Raw genomic sequence first — 17,987 nt, 5'->3', positions numbered from 1 at the left:
GTGCTGTAGTTCGTTCATGTGTTTATAAATTACTGAGGCTGCACTTTTCCGTTTAACTGCCTGTTTATGTTCTTCAATTCTAGTGGCGAGTTTCTTATGCGTTTCTCCTATGCAATCTGCATCACAATCCAAACATCCAATGAGGTATACTACACCCACCTGCTGAGTGGGTGCTTCCATGCCCCACCCCTACATCAAACCATTTCAAATTCAAAGGATTACAAAGGAGAAGCATGCCAACAGGAGATCTTTTGGTCCATAACTCGGTCAGATGCGAAAAAAAACTATAATGATGATAAACAAAATAATAATAATAAATAAAAATTAATAGATAGATATATAAAGTTAAATTATAACCTATTAGGTAAATAGTAAATAATAGTAAATGATCTGATAAATAATAAACGAATTGAGATATAATAACCAACAGTGTGAAAAAATTGTCACTTTCAATGTTGTCAATTCTTTTCAGAATCTTAGACCTGTATCAAGTCACCTGAGCCTACGCTTTTTAGGAAAAATAGATTCATATGTTTCAATTGATTTGCGTGTGTTTCATTTTTGATATTTGGAATAAATTTTGTGGCTCACCGTTGTACTTTTTCCAATCTGTCAATGTCTTTAATGAAAGTCAGTGACCATCAGGAAACGGCATATTCCAATTGTGGTTGAAGTCATATAAGATCACGCAATCAGTCCTAGAATCTTATTTGCTTTCTCAGAGGCTGAAATATACTGTTTAGATGATTTGATATCGTTACTGATAATTAACCCGAGATCCTTTTCATTATCCACTTTTGTTAACAAATTTATAACTTGTAATCATACTGTTATTTTTACCTATGTGCATAATCTTGCATTTACTTGTGTAAAATTCCATTAGCCACTTTTCAGACCATTAGTTTAAGTGATCATTTGCCATTCTGCGCAGTTTTGTATCATTGGCAAATTTGGACACAATAGATTTCAGTATGTGGTCTATATCATTGATATATACTATGAATACAAGTGGCCAAAGAACGGAACCCTGAGGAACTCCACTTTGTAAGAACATCTTTGCCTCTGCGAGTTCGGTGGATCCCATCAGAAACATAAAAGTCATGACACCTAGAAAAGAGAAACCAAGTATCAAGAAAGTAGTATCCCAGTTGCGTGAACAACTGTGATATCCTCTCATTGATCCTTATGGCTTTAACACAGGCTGTGCTACTCTTGTAGAAAAAATCTTGACTGCTATCAACAGCTTTCCTCCTATCCTATACATCTGTAAAACCTCCCACAGTGCCTTTCCGTCTACCCTGTCAAAACCCTTTTCCAAATACTAAAAGGCCCAAAATCATCTTAACCCTTTGCTAAAGCTTCCTCACATATCTGTCTTACCACGAAAATCTGACTTTGCACATCACGTAAATGCTCTCAATGAGCAGGCAACTGAGTCATTGACTTGAACCCAAGTTGCTGGTTCCTTCCGAGATTTTGATTCCTAATAACCAAAGACTCCCCGAGTGAATTGAATTTGTACTTAATCGCACATTTGTTCATTGTTTTAACTTTACCTATTCATTATTCATATTACTATTATTTCTATTTCTTTGTTTATTTATAGTTATGTTTGCTCGCATTCGACCTAGTTATGGACCAAAAGGTCTATTGGCATACTCCTTTGTAATCCTTTGTAAATAGAAATGGTTACCCTCATAAACATGTAATGTATGCACATCATACCCACACCGTTTACAGTGTCCCAGCCCTGTATCCAGGGTTGCGGAGTCTGAGTGAGTCGGAGGTTTTAGCTGGAGTCGGAGTCGGATTTCTAAGAGTACTAGGAGTCGGAATTTTTTATCCGACTCCGACTCCTTAAGTCCAATAAAATTATTTCTTTAACATGGTTTCCCTGTTTGGTTCTACCAGTTGCACAATTTAGCAGTTTTTGTATGGTTTTGCTTTTACTTTTGGGGGCAATAGTGAGTGTGTGCAGTGTATATATACACTAAGTGGTCTCTCCAGATGGAAAAAAAACAAAACAATCCATCAATAATAATAATAATAAAAAAAAAAAAAAATACACAATACTGACAAGCTATCGTTGTCAGTCTGGGTAAAAGTGTTTGTGGTCATGTATTTGTAGTTTTTCCTGTAAGGAGAGTGAAACTATATATATACTGTATATATATATATATATATATACTGTATATATATATATATACTGTACATATATATATATATATATATTTTGTATTGTACTGCAATGCTTCTACTTCAACATGAATAAACATCAATTCGTGCTGCCACCATGTGACGGCATGGTGTGCTACTAATACTAATTATTGTAAACAAATAACAGCTGCAGATTCTGCCTGAAGCAGTGTCTCCCAGTGAATTTTCTTTTCCTTCATTTTCAGTAGTTTTATCACATTTTCCTTTAATAGAAATATGCTAGATTATGATAAAGCTACTTCAGAATATGAAAATCATACATTTATCAAAGAAATTTAGTGGTTTGAAATATACGAAATAGAAACAGGCAATCATGGTTACTAGTGAATACGATAGGCCTATAAGTGAATTAATGAAAAATAGAAATCAGAGTAAAGAAAATCACGAACCATTTTAATTTAATTTAAAGCTGATTATGTTATTAAGACAATTGCAAATTAGGCCTAAGTGTACCAGATATTTTTGCTTTAACCCATAACCATAATTCTATCTATATAGAAAAGGCTTTTTCCTCCTTATCAGGGAGATAGCCAAGTCAAAAGGCATAAACCCACTCCCACCCATCATTCCTTCCACCCTCACATCTTAACTCTTCGTGGACGACGGGTCATCCCTGCATCCCGCCCACCACCCTGGGTCAGAAGCAAGGCAGCAGGACACAGCACATCCACAGCAAGGCCGCTTCACTTAATTGGCAAACCCCCCTCTCCGTCCCCTCACATAGAAAATGGAGGACGGGGAGAAGTCCCTTCGGGCTGCGTCAAAGTATCATTCACACTTTCCCACTCCCCAAACCCCCCCATCCTCCCATCCCTTCCCTTTCTTTTCATCACAGTATCATCTATACACAGCCCTTCTCCACTCATCCTTATCTTCTGCCACCTCCCTTCCCTGCTCCACAGACATTCCCCTCTTGCTCAACGCCCGTCACCCAATCCGTCCATCTCATCCTCGGTCGTCCTCTCAAATTCACTCCCTCCATCTCTGCCTTCCATACCCCTTTCACCAGTCTTCCTTCATCCATTCTTTCCATGTGTCCAAACCATCCTAATAGTCTTTCATCAGCCCTCTCAACCAACTCCTTTTCCACCCCAGCTCTCCTTCTCACTTCCTCATTTCTCACTCTATCCAGCCTTGTAACCCTCACCATACTTCTTAGACATTTCATCTCAAACACATTTAAACTCTTCCTCTCTCAAATTCCATGTCTCTGCCCCACACAGCACTGTCGGCACAATCACCCCTTCATACAATCTCCTCTTTGCATTAATTCCCAAATGTCTATTTCTCATTACTATTTTAAATCCCCCAAGGCATTTATTTGCTTCTGTCAATCTACAGCTTACCTCTACCTCTACTCCTCCCTTTGCAGCCACATATGACCCCAAGTACCTAAAACTATCCACTTCCTCCAGCCTCTCCCCTTTAAGAATTCCAACTCTCCACCATCCTCTCCTCTTGTACACCTCGTCACCTTATGTTTACCCACATTCACCTTCAACTTTCTCCTATCACACACCCTCCCAAACTCAGTCACTAACTCTCCCAATGCCTCCTCTGACCCTGCCACAAGTGCAGTGTCATCAGCAAACAGCAACTGACTTACCTCACACTTTTCCCCATTTTCCGCAACCAACTCCAGTCCCCTGCCCATTACCCTTGCATTTACCTCCCGTAACACCCCATCCATATACACATTGAACAGCCATGGTGACATGACACATCCCTGACGTAGTCCCATCTTTACCTCAAACCATTCACTCTCTCCATATCTGATTCTAACACAGGCTCTACTACTCTCATAAAAACTCTTGACTGCTCTTAACAGCTTTCCCCCAATACCATATAGCTGCAAAACCTCCCACAGTAACTTCCTGTCTACCCTATCATAAGCCTTTTCCAAATCCATAAAGGCCCAAAAGACATCCTTACCCTTTCCTAATGCTTTCTCACAAATCTGTCTTATCACAAAAATCTGATCCACACAGCCCTAAACCCACACTGTTCCTCACCAATTACTTCCTCTGTTCCTCTCCTAATTCTCTCAATTATAACCCTCCCATACGCCTTCCAAACTACACTCAACAAACTGATCCCTCTGAAACTACTACATTCACACTTGTTCCCTTTTCCTTTGAAAAGCGGAACTATACATGCACTCCTCCAGTCCTCTACCCTCCCTTAGACACACATTAAACAACCTCACTAACCAGTCTACTATTACTTTACCTTCCTTCTTCAGACACTCCGCATGACACCTATCTAACCCAGGTGCCTTACTGCTCTCATCATTTTAATCACTACTTCCACCTCATCTTTTCTTATTTTTCCCTCATTTTCCTCACCCATCACTGTCATTTTCTTTGCGCCTCCCACTGCTATCACCATTCCCTCCCTATCCTCCTCTACATTCAACAGTTCCCTAAAATATTCTGCCCATCTTCCCCTTATCGCTTCCTCTTCCATTATCATCTTTTCATCTTTGCCTTTTACCTTTTCTTCCCTACTTGAATCAACTTCCCTTCTTCTTTTAATCTTTTAATAATAGTAAAAAGAAAATATTTAGGCCAAATCTTGTACATTGTGTAATGTGACCTTGGTAAAGACAAATGTTGATATACTGGTATACAGAATAGTCTGGAAAACCCTACTATTGATAGTAGCCTATTGAGTGACTACCGGACCTTAAATATTACCTACAAGATATACAGTTTGCATGATTTTGCCATGTTTTTTTTTTTTGTTTTCTTACTTTTTTTTTTTTTTTAAAGAAATTGGTAAACAATAAGCATTGGATGCAAGAACAATTTAGATTACTTTGCCAAAGTTTCCTACTTTTACCAGTGATGTAGCCTAGGCTACTTGTAAGGTCCTACCTGTTGTATGATAAATGCTGATTATGAGATAGGCCAAACTAGCCTCTCAGTTTGTTGGCCTAGGCAATCTCCATAGGCTAACCTAGCCAATCATTAGCAGTTTGTATTATTTTTCAAACTTTGATGAAGAGTGTGCATATACAGTATATACATATATATATATACAGATAAAACCTATTTATTTTGGTACATGTTGATTATCGGGTTCTTTAAAAAAAGAAAATAAAAAGAAAATTAAAAAATCAAACTAATGCAATAATAAAAAAATTGATTCTTTTATTTTTATTGTTTTTATTTTTTTTAATTATTTTTGTTTTATTTTTATTTTATTTCGTTTATTAAAAAAAAAAAGGAAAATCCCAAAATAACCTTATAATCCACTTTTACCTTTCTTTTTACCATAAATTGTAGGGTCAAATTTGTTTTTCCTTGACTATAGGCTGCCTCTATTCATAGGGTAGTCTAGGAGTCTAACCTATATTTCTCATAGGCTAGTCTAACCATTTTATCACATTAAGATATCAGTTTACCCTACTTACATAAAGTACAAGCTACTATTTTTTTATTTGCAAATCTCAACTGAGTAGTTTATAAGCTCTATAATTATGAATAAAGCCTATTTTTGTTTTGTTTACAAATAAGAAATTTGTATAGATTTGAGCTTTAACCTCATTATTAACTTAATAATACTGGTGGATTCAAGGAACATATAAAATATTTTATTATAAGAAATTTTTATAGATTGAATTTCTAACCTAGTTATTAACGTAATAATACAGGTGTATTCAAGGTACAGTACATATATTTAGTTATATTCTTGAAAGCTTTGTCTGCATTTTTACCATTACAGTAATTGGCAAGCCAACAATAGCTGTAAAATACTGTCTATAGATGTGCACTGTGAAATAATTTGTTGCTATTGTGCAAATAGAAAGTAGTGGGTCTCATTATTCCAAGTTTAAAAAATCTAAAAAAAATTATATGTTGTGTTGAGAAAATTTAATAACCACCCAGTGTATAATAGTTTTATAGCTAGTTACAGGATATATACCATTTAGAGAAGTTTCCAGAATGTAGTTTGTATTAATGTTTCATTCTATACTATGGGAGTTGTAGCCAGTGGAATGTATTTCTATTTTTAATAAATACTCAATAAATATCATTATTAATTCAAATTCCTGAATGATTTGTCAACTGCCAAGTGACAGAGAGGATTTTTATCTTTAAATAATTTAAACTAGCTACTTTACCTTTGTTGATAGTCTAATTAATTCAAATTATGTTAATATCTACAACTCCATCATGTACACACGTACATGACAGTGTAGACAATAGTATATATCCACTATGTATGCACTATGCACTTATGTCTTCATGTATGTAAAAGTCAATGGAAGTGTTTTAGTGTGGTTTACTGTTTTGTAGGAGCTATGTCATCCTGGGATAATGCCCTTAGATAAACTTTGACCAGTCTCAGAGGCCATATAGGAATGACATTAGAGCATGTCACAGCATTTGGTGATGACTGAAAAGGGGGAGGAACAACAGCAGCTATGAACAGTGTGCACAGGGGAAGGCTGTCTCTCTCTTTCCTGAACTGATCCCTGGTTTTTATGATAACATGGTGAAATTAATTCTGCAGTAAGTACTAGGTAGGGCATCCTCCATTAACCTTTCCTCATCATGATTTGTCACATTTTCCCCTAATATTGTGATAGAAGGTTTATGAGATTGGACAAATGAAATAACAGATGATTTTTTTTTGAGGGGGAGGGGAGGGGCACAAAGGAAAAAGAAAATATATAGCTTGAAGTGGCAACTCTGCCATGACAGATTTGAAAGTGCTCATAAGCTGGTAGATGATCATGAGCATAAATAATACCATTATATATTTAATATATATGTTTATACGAATATATGTGCTTGTGTGCATATACTGTATATATATAAAGCTGGTTGAGTGTATATGTGAGTATATTTATCATACAAGTGAATGTTCCACGTAAAAAATAATATACAACCACTCCTCGTTTAACGACCTACTCGGTTAGCGACGACGCGGAGTTACGACGGGCTTTATGACAGACCAATATTCGTTTAACGTAAATCTCCCGAAGTTACAACGTCGTGTACGATAATTAAGTTGGCTGAGGCAAATTTGTATGATGTTATAAATGAACTTGTACGGTGGATATTAGCTGTGAGGTAAAGTGTTCTGAAGCTCAAGTCTACATTACCATCCTGCAAGCTGCACAAACTACCTGGGGTATAGTATATACCTGTATTGGTAAAATTTTAGTTTCGACCATGAGCGCAATATAGCAATAGAAAATTAATTATTAATTTTGTAAATTATAATGTATCAACGTAATATACAATTTTGTGAGCGGAAAAAAAAAGTGCGAAAACAGATTTCGTAAGTAACGAAGTCATGTCGGACGAATGGTACACCATGTTTGTTGATAGATGCCGACATTGAAGAAATGAAAGGATGATAAATTCGTCTAACCTAAACTAACCTAACCTGTGTTTAATAAATCATCACCTGCAAATTAAATGTCATCCGGCTCGTCCTCGTTGTCGTCGTCGTGAGAGACGACGGGCTTTTCAACCACTCTCTCAGCTTGCGGGGTATACAAAGTTATTGCAGCTTGAAGGAATGCATGTATCTCTGCACCATAATATTCCTTCAAGAAAATATACCTGGCGAGGTAGTCGGAAGTACCGAGGCCGTCAATTGACAGACGACAAGATGGCGTCCCGATCCTATGCTACCGACTTCGTTCATTAGCATATTTGCTTGTAGCAAGGTATTCTTTACTTCCATTTCCGCCCACAAAATTGCACATTACGTTGATACATTTTAATTTACATAATTCATTTTCTATTGCAATATTGCGCCCATGGTCGAAACTAAAAAAAATACCCCGGTATTTGATATGGAATGTCAGCATATGCGAATTTGGTCATATACGGTAATTTCAGGAACCTAACCACGGTAAATAAACAGTAAATAAAGCTTTAATGTACTGTATAAAGGAGGGAAAATACACGAAAATAAGGATATATGTATTGCTGGACATTGTACATACAGTACATGTACGTATATGTATACACTTTCGCTTAATGACCAATTCGGTTAATGACAGCGACGCTGGTCCCAATTGTGGTCGTTAAACGAGGAGTGGTTGTACATGAAAAATATTTATAATATGCTTGCTGAATAGGTGTGGGAGGCTGGTATATGGATCTGCAGAATAGATTTCCACATAGGGGTCAAGGAGTTAAGGAGTCGGGAGTCGGAGGAATCAAAGGAGTCGGAGGAATCAAAGGAGTCGGAGTCGGAGTCCGAGGAATCAAAGGAGTCGGAGTCGGAGTCCGAGGAATCAAAGGAGTCGGAGTCGGAGTCCGAGGAATCAAAGGAGTTGGAGTTGGAATCGGACCTTAACCATCCGACTCCGCCACCCTGCCTGTATCCCATAACAAAATACTGCTTAACACGCCTAACCTTGAGGAGGTGCACATGTATGTATCCATGCTACTCTCCAACAACCACCACTTGACTACTGTTAATATTGGCCACTGATTACTTAGTTGGTCATATCAATACACAACCATATGAATTTCATATACTGGGAACTCCCAAAAATTGGAAAACTGGTCATTATAATGGTGTTTGCTACTACCCTTTTCTATTCTTTCACTACAATGTAAACAAACACATAGTTGCCAGATCAACTCCGACATGACCCACTGTCCAATCCGTGTACCAGTTATAACTGCTGGCAATATTACAAACAAATACCGAATGTATATTTCCCTGAGACTCACTTGAGGAACCATATTACGTAAAAACAGTCAAAATAATTTCATGCAGAACTGTCAGTGACACTAGAGCTCATGGAGGAGTCATACAACTCAAATAATCTAACACAAAAGTTCTCATGACTCATTCAGGTCATCAGGTGGGAATTATTGCACTCCATCTAATGCCCATATATAAATTAATCATAAACTATCATTGTCACAAAATGATCTTGTAAATTTCACTAAAACAAGTTCAACAGAACAAGAGAAGAGCTCACAACTCAGCAAGGAAATATTGACAGCTTTTTTATAGAAGTTAAGCCAACAAAGAAATTCCATCACTACTAATCAAAAGAAATGTATTAATTTGAATGGCGCCATATTATCCATGCCATTTAAATGGTTATATTAATTCACCAAGATTCTCACCCCTGACCAAGAGGAACTACTTAATTTAGGGTTCAACTTCCTTATTATCTAAGCTCAAAAAAAGATCCAAAAAAGAACAGAATGTGAAGTTTTTATTGATGATGTTAAGATTTTTTTCTGTCCACTGTGGGTCATCATGTGACGTTTGAGATCACTCGTGAAAAAGCTGCATCACACGTCACACTGGAAAGTCTTCTCTCCAGTGTAGGTCATTATGTGGTAGCACTCTTTTCCAAGTATGTTGCATCAGACAGGTCACATTTGTAAGGCTTCTCTCTATTGTGGGCCATTATGTGATATTTGAGAGCACTCCTTTCTGAGTAAGCTGCGTCACACAGGTTACACTTGAAAAGCTTCTCTCCGGAGTGGTTCATTATGTGGCGTTTGAGACAATTCTTTCACGAGAAAGCTGTAACACAAAGGTCACATTCGATTTTTTTCAGTGCAATGTGGGTCATCATGTGACAGCTGAGAGCAGTCTTACGCAAGAAAGCTGCATCACACATGTCACATTGGAAAGTCTTCTCTCCAGTGTGGGTCATTATGTGATATCTGAGAGCACTCTTTTCTGAGTATGCTGCATCACACAGGTCACACTTGAAAGGCTTCTCTCAAGTATGGGTCATGTGATATTTGAGATGTTCCTGTTGTGAGAAAGTTGCATCACACAGGTCACATTGGAAAGGTTTCTCCACATTGTGGGTCATTGAATGGTATTTTAGAGTACTCTTTAGTGAGAAAGCTGCTTCACACATGCCACACTCGAAAGGCTTCTCTCTAGCATGGGTCATTATGTGATATTTAAGAGCACGCTTTCCTGAAAAACTGCTTCACACAAGTCGCATTTGAAAGGCTTCTCTGCAGTGTGGGGTCATCATGTGTTCTTTAAGAAAACCCTTTCATGAGAAATATGCATCACACAGATCACATTGACAAAGTTGTATCACACAGGTCACACATGAAAGGTTTCTCTCCAGTGTGGGTCATCATGTGATATTTGAGACGATCATTTCGTAAAAAAGATGCATCACACAGGTCACATTGGAAAGGCTTCTCTCTCGTGTGGGTCATCACGTGGTCTTTGAGAGCACACTTTCCTGGCAAAACTGCATCACACTGTTCCCATTTAAAAGGCTTCTCTCCAATGTGCGTCATCGCATGATATTGTGTCAGTGCCTCACCAGACACCATTATACGATGAATATATGCAATCTTAGGATACCCTTTCCCAGGAAATGTTTATATTTACCCTCGACCTGAAAAATATATAATGTTTGACATCTAACTTTTAGAGAGCATGTAATACGAGTAACACGAGTTTATACGTATACAGTCTGGCATTAACCAAAACGAAGTGGGGGAGGGGAACAAATAACTCGTATCAAAGAAGCTTAATGGGAGAAATGAAAGGCTGAACAAATACTAAAAATGAGACTGGGATAGTAAATATCAATCAGGAAATAAGGCAAGAGAGTGGCTGAATTAACACTGTAAAGAGATCGAGGGCAGGCAAGAAAAAGGGGGTCTGTGTATAATGTAGGATACAATGGCATAATTGGAAATGATATTCTTTGACAAATTTTCACAGAGGACCATGTTTGAGAGATTTATGAGGATCCAATATTGATTTCTACAGGAAATCACACGTTTTCCATTTTTCAGTGACCCCACCCCTCCCAATCGGGTTGGTGGTTCATGAGAAAAACTTCGCACAAATACCACCAGAAGCTTAGAATATATCCTAATCTGTTCCTTCCTACACCTACATTAGATTAAATTCTCCCTTCCCTTCCATTAATTACTAAAACATGGGGCACGGTGGGAGTGCCTTACTGACTTACAACTATTCAGTGCAAATAGTGACTTCACATACGTTACAAATATTTGCTCGTAAATCAACATAAGGACGTATTTAAAAAATGTACTTGTCTTCACCTGCCTATAATAATACATTAGACCAAATTGTAAGTTGCTGGGAGGGGAAAAAAAGTATAGAAAGATGGGTAGAATACGTGTAGGTCATTTATAAACAATAGCTCGAGCAAGCTGTGGTGCGCCTTTCCATCTTGTTTGTAAATAACAGCCCGGGAACTTCAGTGTACATATACAATATTGCTAAGTAAACAATATTCACATATAGACATGAAACAAAGAATCTGTTTGGTGAAAGGATGGAGAAAATTCAATTAGTTCACAAATGTAAAATCATACCCTTTCAGGAGGATCTTGAATATAAAGTGATCATTGGACTAAGGAAATCATTATGTAACTGCAAAGCTCACATAGAATCTAACATACGTGCTTTTGGGGGATTCATTTGAAGAACCTCAAGGAGAGTGTTGTGTATAATTCAATTTACCATAAGATATTGATTACTACATTTTCTTTCTCCTTGACAAAAGACTATAACTAAAAGAAGCGAGTCGCCATTTCCATAAATGAGTACCACAAGGGTGGCAACAGTGGCATGGGTGGCGAGTAGCGGCACCAGTAAGAACACACACAAATATCTCCGAAGAGAAACACTCAACGGACGCAACTATTTAATAGACCTAATCAAATTAATACAGGATCTGCAGTAAATGTTATAAGTAAAGTGATTAAAAAGGTTGAAGCCAGGAGTGAAAATCTTGGAACCAATCCATTACTCATTGCTACGAGTAACAAGAAGTCAGTTAAAAGCATTAGGTAAGACTGACTTGGATGTTATTTTGTATAAAAATGAGCACTTGCACATTCTGGGGATAGTTGTACAAGAATCTGCCTTCCTAGGAGATCTATTGATAGGATTTGCAGCAATGAGAAAAGAGGGCATGATCATATGTCTGGCTGAGTTAGGGATCTTAGTGAAATCACAGTTACCCCCATTTTTAAATCAACCAGACTTAGAACCAGTACCTGTGATAAGAGAACCTATTGAGATTGATGGGTGAAAATAAGAATGCTAGATTGGATAGTAGCAGGGCAAAGTGGTCTATTCAAGAATGGAGAACACAAGAGGAAGAGCACACACAAAGTGAACACAACTCAGATGTTCAAGAAATCCCAGAAATTAATCAGAATTCATCAAGTTCAAATGAAGCTTTGCTAATTGTGGAAGGTGGCATAATAAAGTCGACATTATTGCACTCCAGAGCAATTAACAGAGTACAATTGCAGTTTGAAAGGAGTCACTGTAGTCTTCAAAATTTTGACCATCCCAGAATCAATTAGGATAAAAGGTTTGAAATTGGACTTTGGGATTTATAAGACACACAAGAACAAGGCAGAAATATTAGTGATGAGTACTTTGAATAAAGACATAGTCTTAAAACAAGGTTCACAAATAGGATGTTTTCAAGTCTATCAAAAACCCATTAAGATTTTAAACACGAGTCCTGAAGAGGTGGAATCACCACTTTCATCCATCTGTTCAATTCAGGAAGAAACAGATTTGGGGGAGAAATATAAGAGTCAACTAAGGCCTACTTGTCCTGAGTTAAAATCATGGTTAATCCCATTGCTAGTGAAGCACAATAAAGCAATTGATTTGCCTGGGGACACCTTGGGCAAACCAGTAAAACTGGTTTGCAACCTATTTATATACCTGCCTACAGATTACCACATTCCAAGCTAGCCATTATAGATAACTTGATCACTGAAATGTTATCACAGGATGTCATAGAACCCAAATTGAATAAAACTTCCCATTAATTTTGGTGCTAAATTCAGATGGTACCATGTGTCCAGTTATTGACTATAGGGAATTGAATAAACAGACAATACCTGATTGGCTACCTTTACTAGTAATAGCAGATATCTTTTGTAGTTTGGGAACTGTGAATCAGTATTTTAGCACTACTGATATCAAATCAGCTTTCTGGCAGATAGAGATGCAGGAAGATTCTCAAGATTATACAGCATTTTCTACAACAACAGGGCATGTGTTCAAGCAAATGCCAATTGATTTATGTAACAGTCCATAACTTATATGAAATCAATAAATACAGTACTAAATGGGTTGTTAGGAAACACAGCCAGTGTATTTCTAGATTATATTTTAATAGTTTCCCAAACAGCAACTGAGCACTTTAAGATATTAAATTAGGTATTCTCATTACTAGTTGAATCAGGGTTAAAAGTGAAACTTTGCAAGTGTCAAGGAACATAAGATAGACATGGACTTAGTACAGTGAACTCAAAGGTAGAGACAGTAAAAAATCAGTTGAATCAGGGTTGAAAGTGCAATTGGAAAAATGTAAGTTTTTGCATGACACTATCATTTAATTGGGACATAAGTTAAATAGACATGGACTCTGTACAGTGAACTCAAAGGTAGAGGCAGTAAAGAACTACCCAGTGCCAATGTGGAGAAAGAAGATTCTTGGGGTTGACAGGGTATTATAGTAAGTTTATTAAGGAATATGCAGACACATCTAATACAGTAACTTCTTTGTTAAGGAAAGATTTGAAGTTCATTTGGGGACCTGAACAACAACAAACTTTTGACAAGTTGAAAGATAAACTTACTATTTTTCCAGTTCTTATTTTTCCTAATTATGATATAGAGTTCATTCTTTGGAAAATTGCAACCAATAGATTTCACACTGAGATTTTGTAACAATGCATTACAGAGAGAGAAACATTAGCAGTGATATGTTCACAAGAGTTTTAGAGATATGATACTGGGATATCCAATCAGTGTGGACTGATCATACAGCTATTCAGAACTTATTAAAACATATCTTAGAGACAGATTAGCCAGGTGGTTTACTACACTTCAACGTTATGAGGTTAAGTCTGAATACATTCCAGGTAGGAAGAACATTGCAGCAGATGCACTATCTAGGAATATTAGACAACCAATGACAGGGTTGATCAATATTATCTGCAATATTAATGAACTAGTATCATTAGATGAGGAACTGATAATAAGGGTACAGAGAAGAAGACTTGGAAAAATGTAGCCCAGAACTTCATGAACCCTTAAGGTATTCCTCCAAAACTATCAAAGGGGTATAAGATTGAAGAATTTCATTTAAGCAATAAAAAGGAGTGAAGGATAGAGTAGAACTAGGAGTGGAGGAGGAATGTGGATGGTTTAAGGAGAGAGTTACAAGGTATGCAAAGTTGGTGTGTGGGACAAGGATAGGATGAAATAGAAGGAAGAGCAAGTGGTGGGATGAAGAAGCAAAGAAAGTTGTAGAAGCAAGCATTCACAGACTGTTTATAAAATAGGATGAGAGAATCATATGAGAGGTACAAAGAAAAGAGAAAAGCAGTAAAGCATAAGATAAAGGAAGCAAAGAGTGAGATGCGAAATGGGGTAAGAGTATAACAGAAATTTTTGAAAGTAATAAAAATGTGTTTTGGAAAGAAATTAAGCAGAGAAGAAAAGATAAAAGGTGAAGATGGAGAGATGATAATGGAAGAAATGGTGGTAAGAAGATGGGCAGAGTATTTCAGGAAGTTGCTAAATGTGAAGAAGGATAGGGAAGGAAAGGTAATGCAGTGGGAAGCACTAAGAAAATGACAGTGATGGTGGACTAGCTGGTGAGGTTGTTTAAATAATGGTTGTCTAAAAGAAGGTAGAGTGCCAGGGGACTGGAGGAGTACCTGTATAGTTCCACTTTACAAATGTGCACGTAGTAGTTTCAGAGGGATCAGTTTGTTGAGTGTAGTTGGGAAGACTTATGAGAAGGGTTTTGTTTGAGAGGATGAGAGAAACACAGGGAGTAATTGGTGAGGAACGGTGTGGGTTTAGGACAGGTAGGGGTTGCATGGATCAGATTTTTGTGGTAAGACAGATATGTGAGAAAGCTTTAGGAAAAGATAAGGATTTTTTTTTTTTTATATTTATAGATTTGGAAAAGTCTTATAACAGGGTAGACAGGAAAGTATTGCAGATACATGGGATAGGAGGAAAGCTGTTGAGAGCAGTCAAGAATTTTTACAATAGTAGTAGAGCCTGTGTTAGAATCAGAAATGGTTTGAGGTAAAGGTGGGACTTTGCCAGGGGTATTTCATTTTGCCTTGGCTGTTTAATTTATACATGGATGGGGTGGTGAGAGAGGTAAATGCAAAGGTAATGGGCCAGGGATTGGAGATGGTTAAAGAAAATGGAGAAATGTAGGAGATAAGCCAGTTGTTGTTTGCTGACAACACTGTGCTTGTGGCAGGATCGGAGGAGGGATGTGAGTTGGTAATGGAGTTTGGGAAGGTGTGTGAAAGAAGAGAAGGGAGTTGAAGATAAATATGGGTAAAAGGTGATGAGATTTACAAGGGGAGAATGTGGCAGCAAATTGGAACTATTAACCTCTTCACTCCGGGGCACATCGCATGTCTGGCAGCATTAGCTGCCCGACGTGTGATGTTGCGTCATAATAATCGCATTATAAAAAATAAAGTCAGTGCTCAATCGTTCGTTCTCTTTCACCTGTGTATTTTGATAACCATAGAAAATTGATGAAGCCAGTTTAGATAGAATGGAAATTACGTAGGTACGACTACAATAAATATAATCAAGATGCCGACGTCTGCATAATCGAGTACCCACTTGCTCCTCCTACGTAGATGTCACCGTATGGAAGTGGTTAAGGGAGATAGTTTTAGATACTTGGGTGCAAATGTGGTAGGAAAGGGATGAGTGGAGGTGGAGGTAGAATGTAGATTGAGAAAAGTAAATAAATGCCTTGGTGGATTAAAGTGTAAAGAGAAACAGATATTTGGGAATGGATGCTAAAAGGAGATTGTATGAAGGAGTGATTGTACTGACAGCACTGTATGGGACAGACACATGGAACATAAGAGAGCCTAAAGGAGGAGTTAGAATGTATTTGAGATGAGATGCCTGAGAAGTATAATAGGGGTTATTAGGCTGCATAGTGTGAGAAACAAGGAAGTGAGGAGAGCGAGGGTGGAAAGGGAGTTGGGAGATAGGGTTGATGAAAAAGTATTGGGATGGTTTGGACACATGGAAAAAATGAGTGAAGAAAGATTAGTAAAAGGGGTGTGGAAGGCAGAGGTGGAAGGAGTGACCATGAAGGGGCAACCAAGGATGAGGTGGATGGATAGGGTAAAAGAGACAGTGGGAAAGAGAGGAATATCTGTTGAGGGAGATAACAGAAGATAGGGATGAATGGAGAATGGTTCTGTATGGATGATGCTGTGATGCATGGGAGTGGGTGGAGGATGGGGGGATGAGGGAGTATGTGTGAATATTATTATGCAGCCCAAAGGAGCCAAGATAAGAGGGAGGGGGGTGAATGGGTGTGGAGTATGTGGAGATGAAATGGGTGGGAGTGGATTTTATACCTTTGTTTTTTGGCTACTTTCCTTGTAAGGGGGAAATAGCCATTGATATATGTATTTTATGTTTATATTAAAGCCACACAAGAATTAAATGGATATATAGCATGATAACAAGAATAAATAAAGTTTTCAAAACCATTAGAATTGTGTGATTACAAATGAAGCCTCAAATCAGAGTATGACCTAAATAATGTGAAGGCATCACACAAATTATGAAAAGTAGAACAACGGTTATTTCTTTTATTTTTAATTTTATTATTATTTTATTACCATTATTTCTTTTTCTAGTTAGAAATAATCACTCTTCTGTATGGACCCTAATGAATTCCCTAAAAAGTCAGACAATAAAGTGGCCAAGACATGGTTGTTGGAAAGGACCCCCTCCAAAATGTTAGGTTAGGTATTTATCGACCCCCAAGCATTTATTGACCCTTTGCATACCCGCATTGACTACCATGGGCCAATATCAACCTCTTTGGAGACCTCTGAATCTTGCCAGTGCCTGACAAGCATGTATGACATGACTGCTGTCAACAGTTTTCCTCTATGGCATTTAAACTTGAGTTCTTGGTGCCTAGGGAATCCATAAACTTAATCCTGTGACAGAAACATGGACCTTGTTATGAATAGAAGGATCTCCTGGCATATTTTTTGCTTTGACACTGCAACTTCTGGCCATTCAATAGTTCATGCTACCCAAAGATATTGCTACATACCTCTCCTGATCATCATGTCCTGATGATAGATATCAGTTTTACTGACATTTATTGGATGTCAGTCAAGACAATTACTTAGTGCAGTGTGGAAAAAATACACATGGTAAATAGGATCCACAATCCAATTAGGTTCTAACCATGAATAAAATCACAATGAACATTTGCACTCATGTAATACCTAACTTCAGATAATGTGAACTTACTGGTCTAAAAGAGCTTTCCTCAATGAACTTGAGGTAAATTAGGTGGATATAAATCCTAACATTCGCAAAACACCCAACAGGCAATTTTTTCCCAACAGTTTTCCTGTTGATCTGACCAAATCGGGTGTTCCATTTCAATTGGAAATCACTTGTTTGTACTAAACCCCCACCCCCATCTGGGGACTGCATTGGGAAATAAGTATTGTGATTTAGAGAAGCATGCAAAGCCAGTGATTAATGAGAGAGCTGACAACATTGTTCAAATAAACAATAAATCAAGCACAGTATTCTCCTATTCTGACCGTCACCATATCTAACCTACCCAGTCCCTCTCCCTCATGGAGAATAGATTTGTCAATGGTATTTGTTTAATTTGTTACTTGCATTCAATACGAGATAATTTTATACAAGACCATTTTCATTCTCTTCCATGCATATATATATTTTAC

General features: G+C 37.5%; 1 protein-coding gene across 4 annotated transcripts in view; it reads right to left on the bottom strand.

The window, feature by feature from the left end:
• LOC143018177 (uncharacterized) overlaps nt 1-17,987 on the bottom strand; it is a 114,693-nt gene that overhangs the window by 2,347 nt on the left and 94,359 nt on the right. The gene's annotated exons all lie outside the window — the stretch shown is intronic.

The sequence above is a fragment of the Oratosquilla oratoria genome, chromosome 34, assembly GCF_046742065.1.
Source record: "Oratosquilla oratoria isolate Oo_2021 chromosome 34, ASM4674206v1, whole genome shotgun sequence".
Classification (NCBI taxonomy): Eukaryota; Metazoa; Arthropoda; class Malacostraca; order Stomatopoda; family Squillidae; genus Oratosquilla; species Oratosquilla oratoria.
This window is presented reverse-complemented; position numbering and strand designations above follow the sequence as displayed.